This window comes from Podarcis cretensis (genome assembly GCF_951804945.1).
Source record: "Podarcis cretensis genome assembly, chromosome: 2".
Taxonomy (NCBI): Eukaryota; Metazoa; Chordata; class Lepidosauria; order Squamata; family Lacertidae; genus Podarcis; species Podarcis cretensis.
Window position 1 is genome coordinate 27,939,317 of NC_137171.1, and position 14,586 is coordinate 27,953,902.

Consider the following 14,586-nt stretch of genomic DNA (forward strand, 5'->3'; position numbering starts at 1 on the left):
TTGGAAGGGAGTGGCAGTCAGACAAATGTAAGGTTGCCTTCTTAATGTTTTTACTCAGGACGGGGATAAGATGAAGATAATAGCCCGGTTTCTGCAACACACAATGAGTATTTTTATTGTTTGATGCAGATTTGCTGAGTGATTTTACCATACTGAACCTTTCGGAATCTTGCCTATATGCCAACAAAGATTCAAGACTGAAAAGTTGTGAGCAGGGTGCAGGGTCACTTTTGAATGGGAGCCAAACTCAGCTCCCACCCATGGTGTCTGCCATCCATCTTAACATGCCCAAAATGCAATTCCCAGACCTATATATTGAAAGCTTTGCATTTTGGATCAATGAAGATAACAGGCAGTCGCCAAGGATGGGAGCTAAGTTTGGGTTGGAACTGCTCTAGATTTTAGTCTGCTAGGTGTGGGAACAATGCATCCAAAATACTATGCAAAGGGTTAATGCTGTAGAACAGAATCTTGTGATGTCTCATATATATATATATATATATATATATATATATATATATACACATACATACATATACACACACACACACACACATATATACTGGTGTGTGTGTGTGTGTGTGTGTGTGTGTGTGTGTGTGTACACACACATACACACACACACATATACTGCTGTGTAATATATATATATATATATATATATATATATATACACAGAGAGAGAGAGAGGTTTTCCCCTGTTAGTTGAGGTGTCAACTGTGTGTGAGTTTTAACTATAAGAGCCGCAAGTGTGTTGAGTTATGCTGCTGCCTGCCTCAGAGCCAGTCTGTAAATATTAGTCAGTCTCAGATACAAATTCATGTAAATATGTTTCAGAAACATAAGTATTACCTACCTGTCTTGTACATTCAATCTGACAAGAGCAAGTACAGCAAGTAGAAATCCCATGTTTCAAACTTCAAAAGCAGTTGTCGCATGGTTTTCCAGGGGGCGGGGGAGAGAACTATTGAAAAGGGTCAAAGACTGCCAATAGCCACCTCTGCTTCCTGCTCTCCCTTGTCCGGGTCTTCTTCTTAGTAAGGCCACGAGAGTCCTTCCTCGGAGCGAGGCATCCTAGGCCCTGCACCACTGCTATGGTTTGCCACGGTGGCTAGAAATGCTCTTTAAACCTGGCAGGGAAGGTGCAAAGTTACTTGAAACTTTCCCTCAAGGTTTAAAGAGCATCTCTAGCACATTACGGTAGCACCACAGGAACCAAATTTGGCCTCCGGACCTAAGATGTCCTCCATCCCTGGTCAAAATGGGCTAGAAGCATCACCAGTCATTCACATAGCAACTCTCTAACAATGGTTTGAGGGGAAAATGGTGGTTTTATCTTCTTTTTTTCCTGCAAAACTCAAGGGCAAGAGTCTACACTGAGTGGCTGTGATACAGTACAACCCCTAACTGAAAAAGGTTTCTTATTTATGGAGCATCTGACTTTTAAATCAGAATCACGAGCGCCCCCGCCCCCGCTTCCCTGTGTAGCTCTGTAGCGTAATTGTCCTAATTAGATAGGCTTATTTTGATGAGGGTTTAAAAATAATAATCAGTCTGTAAATGGCATTTGCTTCACCCTGTCTCTTCTTACTGAAGCATCAATGTAACTTAATCTGAAAATTATGCATGAGGGGGAGAAATTACCATAATGCTCTCTTGCAAAACTACAACAAATCTGACTCCATATTTGTTTGTTATCTCGAGCTGCAGCAAAAAAGCTCCGGATGCCGGAGCTTGAGGTTTGGGCTGCTTGTTTGCAGGGCTGGCCCATCCATAAGGCAGACTGAAGCAGCTGCCTCAGGCAGCAGAATCCAGGGGGCACCTCCACAGCGATTTCTGGGATCCTGTGAGATCTCACAAGAGCCCCGCAAGATCTCACAAGAGTCCAGTGAGATCCCCATTCTTCAGCACAGCCTATTCTTTTCCCTGTAGAATTCTACTCTTCCTTTATTTCCCATTGTACTTTGATAAAGCTTAAGCTACTTATCTTTAAGAGAAGAGACGCTTCCTGAGGCTTTTATGGTTTGCTATAGCTGCTCAGCTCTGTTGTCTCTCTTAGCCAACTGCATTGTTAAGAATATCTCAGTGAAGAAACGTTGCACATTCTGGGTGTTTGTGCGTTTTCTTGTTTGCAGCCCTAAAGTTGATATATACGGTTCCTGTTTGTTGTTGTTGTTGTTGTTGTTTTTATTCTTCAGTATTAAACTTTTTGAAAAGACAAATTAAAAATAAAACAAGTTTGTCTTTGAAAGTACAGAAGGGCAAGTGTTAACATAACAAGCATAAGACAGCTCGGTAGGTATACATGCTGGTAATCTTCACACTTCCTATCTCCTTTATGTTTTCTCTTCAGGGTTTGAAAACTAAGAGAAAATAGGTAAATAAGTCCATGATTGAAAGTACATTGAGGCAGAAAGTAGGCGTTATAATTAATATACAATTTCTATGTTGTTTCAAATGTATCCTTTGTCTTTTGTCCCCTGGTTACCTTTAATTTTTGTGTTATTTTCTCTAAAGGAGCACATTGCCAGGCTTTTTGGTACCACTGATCAAGATTTACAGTTAATATACAGTGGTACCTCGGGTTAAGAACTTAATTCGTTCCGGAGGTCTGTTCTTAACCTGAAACTGTTCTTAATCTGAGGTACCACTTTAGCTAATGGGGCCTCCCGTTCCCGCCGCACGATTTCTGTTCTCATCCTGAAGCAAAGTTCTTAACCCGAGGTACTATTTCTGGGTTAGCGGAATCTGTAACCTGAAGTGTCTGTAACCTGAAGTGTCTGTAACCCGAGGTACCAATGTATATTGTTGATTCTACTTTTGCTTAAACCCCCTCTTCATGACCACCAGTTCTACTGCACACCTTTTTGGTGTGAGGGATTCATACCACAATGGTCAGGTAATTTCCTGGGATTCCACTACAAGATATCCTTCCTTCCTTCCTTCCTTCCTTAGCTGGAATAAATGTCCAGCTCTACACACACTCAGAGACCTGTTGGCCAGCAGCACCTGTGAGATACCAGTGTCAGATTGGCTTAATGTTGCCCCTGAATCTCAGAATTAGGAGACTGGGAGATGAGAGATGAGGCACTGCTGTAACGTGTGTTCCTTGTCTAAGGCCTTTGAGGCTCATGAAACGGCGCTGAACTCTGTGCGGCATGTGATCCCACAGATCCCGAGGTTCTGAAGACATCTGTTTCCCGTTATGAAGGCCACTTGTTAAGTCAGGCTTTTTGTTTACACAGCCAATAAATATAAAGGCGGTGTCTCTGAAGATAAATAACTCAGGAGACGGCAATCCATTTAAGCCCAGACTGCATTATTAGTCAAAGGTAAATGCAATTGCCAGCCAATGAAGGGAACAGGGTCGCACTCGCACTCCACGGCCCGTTCCGAGCAGAGTCTGAAGGACAATGAAGTGTGATATTGTGCTGCTCAGTGCAGCAATCAGCAACGAAAACACAGCATAAAGCGCTTCGATCCTACTTTAGCCCTTCAGGCTCTAACGAAGATAAAGCTGTTCAATTTCTCCGTCCTGCCGCAGGTGGGGAGACAGCAAGCATTAGCGTGAGGGCTGCTCTGCCTGGTGCAGAAACGCCTTGCTTCGCTAGGGGACGAGGAGGGAAGGAGACAAGAGAGGCGCATGTGCTCTGCGGCTGTTTGCTTTCGAGGAAATCCATGCGTGCAAACCTTTTTTCTTTTCTTTTTGTACCAATCCTGCTCAAGCACCTATGGAAATGTGCACTAATAATAATAATAATAATAATAATAATAATAATAATAATAATAATAATAAATTATTTATACCCCGCCCATCTGGCTGGGCTTCCCCAGCCACTCTGGGCAGCTTCCAAAAAAATATTAAAATACTGTAATACATCAAACATTAAAAGCTTCCCTAAACAGGGCTGCCTTCAGATGTCTTCTAAAAGTCTGGTAGTTGTTGTTCTCTTTGACATCTGGTGGGAGGGCGTTCCACAGGGAGGGCACCACTACCGAGAAGGCCCTCTGCCTGGTTCCCTGTAACTTGGCTTCTCGCAGTGAGGGAACCGCCAGAAGGCCCTCGGTGCTGGACCTCAGTGTCTGGGTAGAACGATGGGGGGTGGAGACGCTCCTTCAGATATACTGGACCGAGGCCGTTTAGGGCTTTAAAGGTCAGCACCAACACTTTGAATTGTGCTCGGAAACGTACTGGGAGCCAATGTAGGTCTTTCAAGACCGGTGTTATATGGTCTCGGTGGCCGCTCCCAGTCACCAGTCTAGCTGCCGCATTCTGGATTAGTTGTAGGTCACCTTCAAAAGTAGCCCCACGTAGAGCACATTGCAGTAGTCCAAGCGGAAGATAACCAGAGCATGCACCACTTTGGCGAGACAGTCTGCAGGCAGGTAGGGTCTCAGCCTATGTACCAGGTGGAGCTGGTAAACAGCTGCCCTGGACACAGATAGTGGTGCTCAAGGACCCAGTCCTCTGCATATATGTATAAAACATGTGCAACTATGTGCAGGTGTCAACATAGCTGTAGAAGTTACCTGGCTATAATCTGCATATGCACACCATCCTGTGCGCACATCTATCTCTTCATAAAGCAGTTTAATGTATAATTCTGGCTAGAGAAATGATAGGTGATAGGAACTTACGGCAAGAAAGTGCTTGCCCTCCTCTTGGGCCAAGCAAGCAAATACCAACTGCTCAGTCTCACTTTCTTGACTCTGAAGCCATCTGTGGGCTCTTGAATTTCTTTTTTGAAATAAATAATAATATTTTTTTATTGGTGGTTTTCAGAAGGTTGCAAATTCGATACATATACATCTTAAATTCATCTGTGTGTATGTAATATTCAGAAGGTTGCAAATTTTACATCTGTGGGCTCTGCTGCCCTAGTAGGTGACGGTCGAAGCTCATCAAACACAACTCTGTATACGAAATAAGTCTACTGTACACTCAATATCTCGCTGCAACATGTACCATAACGCAAAATAGTGAGAGCTTAAAGAATTTGTATACAGTCTCAGATCAATCTTGAAGAGATATACAGTGGTACCTCGGGTTAAGAACTTAATTCGTTCCGGAGGTCCGTTCTTAACCTGAAACTGTTCTTAACCTGAGGTACCACTTTAGCTAATGGGGCCTCCCGCTTCTGCCGCGCGATTTCTGTTCTCATCCTGAAGCAAAGTTCTTAACCCGATGTACTATTTCTGGGTTAGCGGAGTCTGTAACCTGAAGCGTCTGTAACCCAAGGTACCTCTGTATACAGTCTTACAAATCATTATTCAATGTCACCGGGTTCAAGAGTTCAGCTGTGACATACTGAAGAACAGAATGCCACCCACCCGGGAAGAGTGGCAGTTGAAGTTGATGGACTACATGGAATTGGCGGAAATGACTGGCAGAATCCGAGACCAGGGAGAAGAGATGGTGGAAGAAGATTGGAAGAAATTTAAAGATTATCTACAGAAATATTGTAAAATTAAGGAATGTTAGAAACATGTTGGAATGAAGTTACTGTACATGGCTTTAGCAGAAATAATAATAATAATAATAATAATAATAATAATAATAATAATAATATATTATTTGTACCCCGCCCATCTGGCTGGGTCTCCCCAGCCACTCTGGGCGGCTTCCATAAAAACCAAAAATACACTAAAATATCACAGATTAAAAACTTCCCTGAACAGGGCTGCCTTAAGATGTCTTCTGAATGTCAGGTAGTTATTTATTGCTTTGACATCTGATGGGAGGGCGTTCCACAGGGCAGGCGCCACGACCAAGAAGGCCCTCTGCCTGGTTCCCTGTAGCTTTGCTTCTCGCAATGAAGGAACCGCCAGAAGGCCCTCGGCGCTGGACCTTAATGTTATAAAGAATTAAGTACAATAGATTGTAAATGGATTAAAGGAAAAAATAATGTTAGAATTTGTCAAGTTAAATGATAGGACAGAAAACTGAGGAAGATGGAAAGGATTTGCTGAAACAATTAATCGAAGTGGAATACAAAAAAAGGAAGGTGTGAGGAGGTCGCTGAAACAAGTAAAAGAAAGTTAATAACATTGAAAGTATTGGATGTGTTGTTGTTTTTTAAATTGTTTTAGTTTTATTTTTGTTATGTATATGTAGTATTTTTGTCTTTGTATTGTATTGTATGGTTTTGTTATGTTTAATTCTTTTTCTTTTTTTCTGTAACTTTCAAAACTTTAATAAATATTATTTTTTAAAAAAATGAAGAACAGAATGCCGATTCTCTGTGCTAAATCTTGTAGTTAAGAAACTGTGTACAAGGAGGCAGGGGCGTAGGGCGGCGGGTGCGGCTCACCCAGGGTGTCACCCTGAGGGGGGGTGACACAGTGGCAGGTGACACGCACCACAGGACCTGCAGCGCGCCCAAGCCACGCATCTCGGGTGCCCGCAAGCCCTGCGCTGTCTGCCTGCTGCCTCTCTCCCCCCCCCCCAGCTATAGGGCGGCCGATGGAACGTGAGCACTGTCGTTATGGGCATCTTAAGGTTTTCCAGGGGTGGGGAACCTGTAGCCCTCCAAATGTTTCCGAACTACAACTCCCCTCACTCCTGGCCGTTGGCTGATGGAAGTGGTAGTTCATCAACATATCAAGAGCCACAGGTCAGCCCTCCTGGTTTATACCATCAAGGGGATGAAGTACAGTTCTTGGGGAACAAGGGTGATACGGAGTCTGTGTGCATTAGTTCATAGGCATGCAAGATCAGCTTCATGGGGTGACAAGTGGTTTTCAAGGATCTGGGAAGGACAAGTAGATGGAATGTGTTTCCCCAGGACATTGTGGCCTGATAGGACATTCTAAAGTTCTCTGTATCTAATGCACCAGTGGCTTGACTGTGATCATTTTCCATCTGCTACCCAGATACATTTATACTTTCCAAACCATACTAGAGGAAAACCCTCAGTAGGAAACTCAGCAGTCCTTTGGGTACTTTGGAAAGTTTCTTCCCCCACCACCAATTCACTAATCTCCCCAAGCCCGGAATCACATGAACACAGCCGAGACAGCTGAATTCCCTTTTATCTTTTGGGTTTAGAAGGGAAATCCCAAAACCTGGCTCAAAGCAGCATTCTCCAGAGGGAAAGTGAGCCAGACTCTGAAGAGTCTTTGCAACTGAAGCACACTAATGAAATGCAATTAAAAGAGAGCTCTCCTAATCTTCCTTTTTCTCTCTGTTGCTCCCTCCTGAATTTAATAAGAGTTTTCTTGACGATCGCTTTGGGAGCCAGCTTCTCCTTCAATGACTTCACACCTCAAGCGCCTGAAGTGCACCTGGCCCAGTTCTCGGTGGAATGCACTGAATGCATACGTCGTGGAGACTCTGGTTCCCCTTTATGGAGAAGGGCCATCACTTAGTGACAGAGAATTTGTTTTGCATGCAGAAGGTCTCAGGTTCAATCCCTGGCAACTCCAGATAGGGCTGGGAAAGATTCCATATCTGGAGAGCCACTGCCAGTCAGTGTAGACCATGGGTAGGCAAACTAAGGCCCAGGGGCTGGATCCGACCCAATCACCTTCTAAATCCGACCCATGGGAATCAGCGTGTTTTACATGAGTAGAATGTGTCCTTTTATTTAAAATGCATCTCTGGGTTACAGTGGTAACTCGGGTTAAGTCCGGAGGTCCGTTCTTAACCTGAAACTGTTCTTAACCTGAAGCATCACTTTAGCTAATGGGGCCTTCAGCTGCCGCCACACTGCCGGAGCCCGATTTCTGTTCTCATCCTGAAGCAAAGTTCTTAACCCAAGGTACTATTTCTGGGTTAGCGGAGTCTGTAACCTGAAGCGTATGTAACCCGAGGTACCACTGTATTTGTGGGGCCTGCCTAAATAAAATGTGTCCTTTTATTTAAAATGCATCTCTGGGTTATTTGTGGGGCATAGGAATCCGTTCATTGTTTTTTTTCCAAAATATAGTTCGGGCCCCCACAAGTTCTGAGGGACAGTGGACCAGCCCCCTGCAGAAAAAGTCTGCTGACCCCTAGTGTAGACAATACTGAGCTACAGCACAGTATGAATGGGCACAGGGGCAGTTGCCCTGGGCGCAAAATTGTTAGGGGACACAAAATTCCATCACCCAGTGCTGCCTCAATACAGCTGCATGCTTCTGTTGCTGTGCTGTGTTGAAAACGGCTTCTCTGTGCAAACCAGGAAGTGACCTCTGCAGACAATGGAACGGCTCTTCTTTTCTTATCTCTGCAGCTGTGACGTGGACGCATGCATACTCTGTCCCTCCCCTCTGTGCAGCCCTGAGTGCTGGCAACCCACACTACGCCACTGAGCTACAGTAGATGGCCCCATTGTTTTCCTTTGTTTCCCCAGCAGCATGTTACTCTGCTCCTCCCATGTAGAACCATAGAGTTGGAAGGGATCCCAAGGATCATCTCGCACAACCAATATGCAGCTGGCCTGTACAGGGAATCAAACCTGCAACCTTGGTGTTAGCAGCACCACGCTCCAATCAACTGAGCTAACTGGACTATATGACTTCCATATAGTCACGTGGTGAGAATAAATGCTAACTGGCATCCAGAAAACATACACACGCAGTGTCCAAGACAGCGCTGCTGCTACCTGTTGTCTGGCATCAGGGAATACCAGCTGCCCCTTGTCTCATCTAAGGAGCCTTGCTGTGTTATCATGGGTTTTTTATGAGACCACCAAGGCACTTTGCAACTAGTGTTCCCTCCTGGCGAGAGCACTGGAGATATTCATCAAGATAGATTTGCTGAACAGATGTGCATGGTGGAGGCCAGAGCTGTGAAGCAGAAGTGTGAAATTGATCCATTTCCCTGACTGGCCGGTGATATTTGCCTGGATGAGCAAATTCAAAGAATAGCTTTTTCTCCTTCCAGACTCAACATCTGATGTGACTGAACTCCTCAATGAGTACTAACGGTGGCCAAAGGACTCTGACTTTGACAAAGGGGCATTTCCATACAGAAGAACGGGACAGGGTGAAATGTGACGTAAAGGGGCCACTGCCACCACAAATGGACATCTGCCTGGATAATGGCCTGGATTTCAAAATCAAGTCTTGATAATCCAGCCGATCCACAACTTGCAATATGAAGAAAGTGGGCGCTGCCTAGAAGGAGATTTCTTTCCATCACACTCGATCACAGCATCTGTCTTCGCAAGGTATTTGTATGCAATGACTGCCCCACCACAAGCACACACCTTTCTTTAAATAATTTTTTTTTTTAAGTGCTTGAATGCTGTGGATAAAATCACCCAGTTCACACGGTGAGCTGCTGCATAGAGACAGCCACCATGTGGAGCGCTTTAAAATTACCTCCCTAATAAAACTATCTAATCATGGATAGACCTGAAACTTTGCAATATCCTCCAAAAGGAAAGGCCTTAATAGCCTGCATTTAATAGACAACTGCTGTTGTCCTACTTTCTTTTCAGCAGCTGTAATCTGCTGGCAAGAACGAAACATTTTATAAAATGTGCTTTTTGTCTTCCTTCCTCCCCTTCGGTAAGAAATGACTGGTCCTTTATCTGGTGAGCCCTGGGCTTTGTTGATGCACTTTCCCCCCTCCCTGCCTGCCCGACTTTCATGCTTAAAGGGATGTTGCTCTATTGATTTCTGCTGGAAGCGTCAAGCACACAGATTGGAGCATATTAAATGCCACGGCGCTGGCTTTTCTATGTTTTCAGGCAATTTCACTGTGTGAAAGATGCAGAAACATCAGGAGGAAGTGCGGTGGTCAGTAGATGATCCCCGCCGCCACCATCTGAGTTCCCCTCTTCTAATCTTCAAGATGCAATCACCCCTTTCAGGTTTTCACTTTGCCAGTCCCCAGCATGCAGCCAAGAAAGATGACCTCTGAACATAAGAGGGTAGAACAAAGAAAATTGCACAGAAGAAGTCAATGGCAAACCCACTATCCATGGGAGACTTCAGGCAGAGCATCCTCACCAGGGAAAAGCAAATAACTGATTGCGCCAAGCAATTACAGGTCGCTGTGGCCCAAATCATCTAATGACATAGATTGATGCAATTATGCTGAAAGTTTTCTTTCTTTCTTCCTTTGATTTCCATTGCAGTTGTCCATACTGTGGCCATGTAAGCTGGCAAGATTTCATAGGAGCACAGGAAAACTCTACAGATGTCAAGGTGACCCAAGGTCAATGCTACCTTGTTCTGAAGATCAGATGGGTGATGTGAAATCAGAAGTTGCCTAATGGGCTAACCTCAGTAAGATGTCCTGTGGTTCTTCAAGAGCTGAGCATTTCCTCGCAATAAGTATGAAACAAATGGACAATCATTCACATCTCTGTAGAATAGTGTTGTTGTTTTAAACGCAACCTGCTTTATTTTACCAGATTTGTGGCACATTTCAACCATTCAGAACTTGGAAATAAGTGGAATTTTGCCAAACACCAAACTCTTCCAAAACGAAAACCTAGAATAGTTGAGACACAGGCTTTCTGTGAAAGCAGGCTTGATAAATCTGTACATAATGGGTCTCTCAAGAACAAAACCAGTTGAACTGGTTTCTAGTAAATGTAATATGAATACAACAAACCACAAGAAAGCAATGCGATGCCACGTGGTTCCTTCAGCATATAAGCCCAAAATCTAACATTAAGAGTCAATATGAGAACTTGATGGAAGCATATTATCCTTCGTTTGGCTGCCCCATCTGACTTGGCAAAAATCACAAGGAGCTTCTTGCTGTCTATTCAAGGACATCAGGCATTCTGTATTTCCCTAATAAAAGGCTCCATTCATTCAGTAGCCCTCTCAAATGCACAATACACATTCACCATTTTTTTGTCTAACACAAGCATGACAAATAGCAGCGCTAGTAATCTGGAGGCAACTAGGAACAGATAGTCTATGGGCAGCTCTAACTTACGAACCAAATCAATCAGCATCTGTCCAAGAGAATTCCTTTCAGGCCCCTCCAAAGAATTATTCACTCATCACTTGATCCCTGCAGAAGTGAACATTGCAATACCACCTTCCAGCCAGCAGGGATCAGGCCAGCCAACTCCAACAAGGTGCTATGATGGCGCAGAGAGGAAAGTGCATTGGTCATGCAGCTAGAGTTCCTGGTTCAAGGCCCCTGTTCGCTTGCAAGGTAAAGCTGCTGAATAATGCAATAAAAAAGGTAAAGGTACCCCTGCCCATACGGGCCAGTCTTGACAGACTCTGGGGTTGTGCGCCCATCTCACTCAAGAGGCCGGGGGCCAGCGCTGTCCGGAGACACTTCTGGGTCACGTGGCCAGCGTGACATCGCTGCTCTGGCGAGCCAGAGCCGCACACGGAAACACCGTTTACCTTCCCGCTGGTAAGCGGTCCCTATTTATCTACTTGCACCCGGAGGTGCTTTCGAACTGCTAGGTTGGCAGGCGCTGGGACCGAGCAGCGGGAGCGCACCCCGCCGCAGGGATTCGAACCGCCGACCTTTCGATCGGCAAGCCCTAGGCGCTGAGGCTTTAACCCACAGCGCCACCTGCGTCCCTGAATAATGCAATAGGACTTCTTAAATATATTTTAGAGAATGGTTTTCCTCAAAATGAGTTGCCTTCTCTTTTCCGTACTGTCTTCCTGTGGTCAATACACTAGAGGCAAGAAGCAACAAGTAGATTGAGTTCTGTTGGAATATCTCATAGAATCATAGATTTGGAAGGGACCACGAGGGTCATGTCATCCAAGCCCCTGCAATGCAGGAATCTTTTTGCCCAACATAGGCCTCGAACCCACAACCTTAAGATGAAGAGTCTCATGCTCTACCAACTGAGCCACTTGGGTTTTCTTGGTTCCAAAGGGCAGCTCAGAGTAATTTGAAGTGGATACTAACAACAGCAGCAACAAAAATGCTCCTTCCTGAAATGAAGGAAGTATAGGGCAAGGTGTTCATCTATATGAAGGGCTGTCTGATCCAAATATAAAAAGGACCGTAAGACGGGAGAGCATTATCACCTGGATGAGGACAGAGCAGGCACACAGAACAAAATCTTCTAATTTATGTTGAAATGCATTGTATTTCAGATTCAATTATAGTTCTTACATTTGCATCTGTACATATAAAATAATACATGCAATTTTTGGGTGATTCTGTGCCCCACTTTGTTGTTGTTGTTTTATGTTTTTTCTCTCTTTTTTTGGCAAAGCATAAGTAGCCACCCTATCACAGGAGAAAACCAGAAGAGGAAGAGGAAGAGGAAGAGGAAGAAGAAGAAGAAGAAGAAGAAGAAGAAGAAGAAGAAGAAGAAGAAGAAGAAGAAGAAGAGTAGTAGTAGTAGTAGTAGTTTGGATTTGATATCCTGCTTTATCACTACCCGAAGGAGTCTCAAAGCGGCTAACATTCTCCTTTCCCTTCCTCCCCCACAACAAACACTCTGTGAGGTGAGTGAGGCTGAGAGACTTCAAAGAAGTGTGACTGGCCCAAGGTCACCCAGCAGCTGCATGTGGAGGAGCGGGCAAGCGAACCCGGTTCCCCAGATTACAAGTCCACCACTCTTAACCACTACACCACACTGGCCCATTCTTGAATGAAAAGACAGTTGTGGAACAGAAAACATACCTGCGCTGGGCATGTGTGCTCAGAATTAGCCTGTTTATTTATTTTTACATCTGCCCCCTTGAAGCTGGTGGATCTTGGGGTTCTTACAAAAAAAAAATAATCCTAAAAATCGGAAGTCCTTCTACTTCTATGGAGCTATAGCCAAGCAAACAGCATCTAAAAGTTAAGTAGCTGAAGGGAAAGGCTGTGCCCGAAAAGCAATTTAATTAATCGGCATAAATGGGGAAGTGCACAGTGTGAAGAGTTCTGAGTGGTTGAGCAGTTAACTATGTCACCAAGGCAGAAGGTATAAAAGGGAAAAGGGGGAAAGCAATTGGTGCCCTTTTCTACTAAGCACCTCTCCACACACACACAAATTAACACCAATGAAGAAGCATTACAGGATGGAGGGAAAGGCCCTGGGGCATTTATTTGTGGAGATTAGGACTGCATTTCCTGTTCCATTTTTCAGGATTCTTGCTAACCAGAATTCTGTAGGAAGTGAGAAATCCCATTTGTGCATCAGCCGTTGGCCAATATTAGCTGATAGAGAAATAAAATGATAAATTGAACTCACCTGTGGCAGGTATATATTGTCCAAGTTGCTAATAATAACAAACGATCAGTGAATCTTGGAAGCTTTCCTGGTCCCTGGAGTGAACACTGCCACTTCTACTTATTTTGCTAAGCCTTTGCACAACAAGTATTCTAAAGTGATCCATTTGCTACAGTTGTACTAGCAGCTCAGAGAAATGGGGGGGGGGGGGGGGAGAGAGAGAGAGAGAGAGAGAGAGAGAGAGAGAGAGAATTGCTCCCCTGTATGTCAAGTTACATGCAACATTCTACCGCAGGCAGGAAGGTAAGGGGACACCCCAAGATGCTCTTGAGACACCCCAAAAACATTTCTCTCTTCCCTGGAATTGTCGAAGTCTGATTGTATAGCCCACACTCAAGCCAAATCACAGGTAATATGGGGCGCATAAGAAAGTGCTTGGACAATGGCCTATGTTTTAATCATACACTCGGCTTGCATTAGGCCCAGTGACAGCATCTCTATATATCGGTGGTCAGCACTGACCGTACCACAGGGTAGCTTCTGGTGGGTTTGGTTCCATGCTAGCCAGTGCTTTCTAGAAAAAGAGGTGCAGGAACTCAACATGAACACCTCCCTCATTCTCTTAGAATGGCAACGGAGCCCACCTGAGAGGTGCCAGAACTATGTTCCTGAGATTTCCCCCTGAAAAAAATTGCCCCGGTGCTAGCACAGTAAACTGGGAATATTGGAAATGAGGAGGTGGGCATCTCGGAAACATAGCCTTTTCATTTATAGGTGAAATGTGTATCACCTGCGATGACTAACTCCTACTGTTCCTGCATTTACTGCTGCTTATAACCCAGCCAGATGGGTGGGGTATAAATAATAAATTATTATTATTATTATTATTATTATTATTATTATTATTATTATTATTCAGACCAAAGAGGGGACTACCGATGGAATCAGATTGTGGACCAATCAACCTCCTTTCCCCCTTCAAAACAGCTATGTGGCTGTCCCCCTCTATTCCTTGGGATGGCAGACTTATTCCATACCCCCCATTTCAAGAAAGAAGAAACCCATGACCAAATATGAATCAGATAATGAAGCATACTGGTATTCTTTTTAAAAAAGTATTAAAATCTGGGAGAGCAGTCTTAGAGATTAAACTCTCAATACTGGTTCCATTGATGGCTGTTTAAAATAAAATGTAAGTTCCCTTTGAGACAGACTCTGCTTTCAGTTTATTCCTGTGGAAGGGAGAATGGGGAAGAGGAACAGGTTAACTCTACTGATTTCCATAAAGCATCTCTGGATTCTCAGCGCTGTAATTGAGATCAGAATCCAACTCTAATTTCAAAATAAAATGTGAGTTCTTCAAACAGCTTCCAGTGCCTGGGGGGCGGACTTTGAACATCATTTTATGCTCCTTTTATCCTATAAGAGGCTGTGTTCTGGTCTCTGCAACACCCATGAAATTCAGCATGGATGCAAAAGGGAATAGGATTGAGCT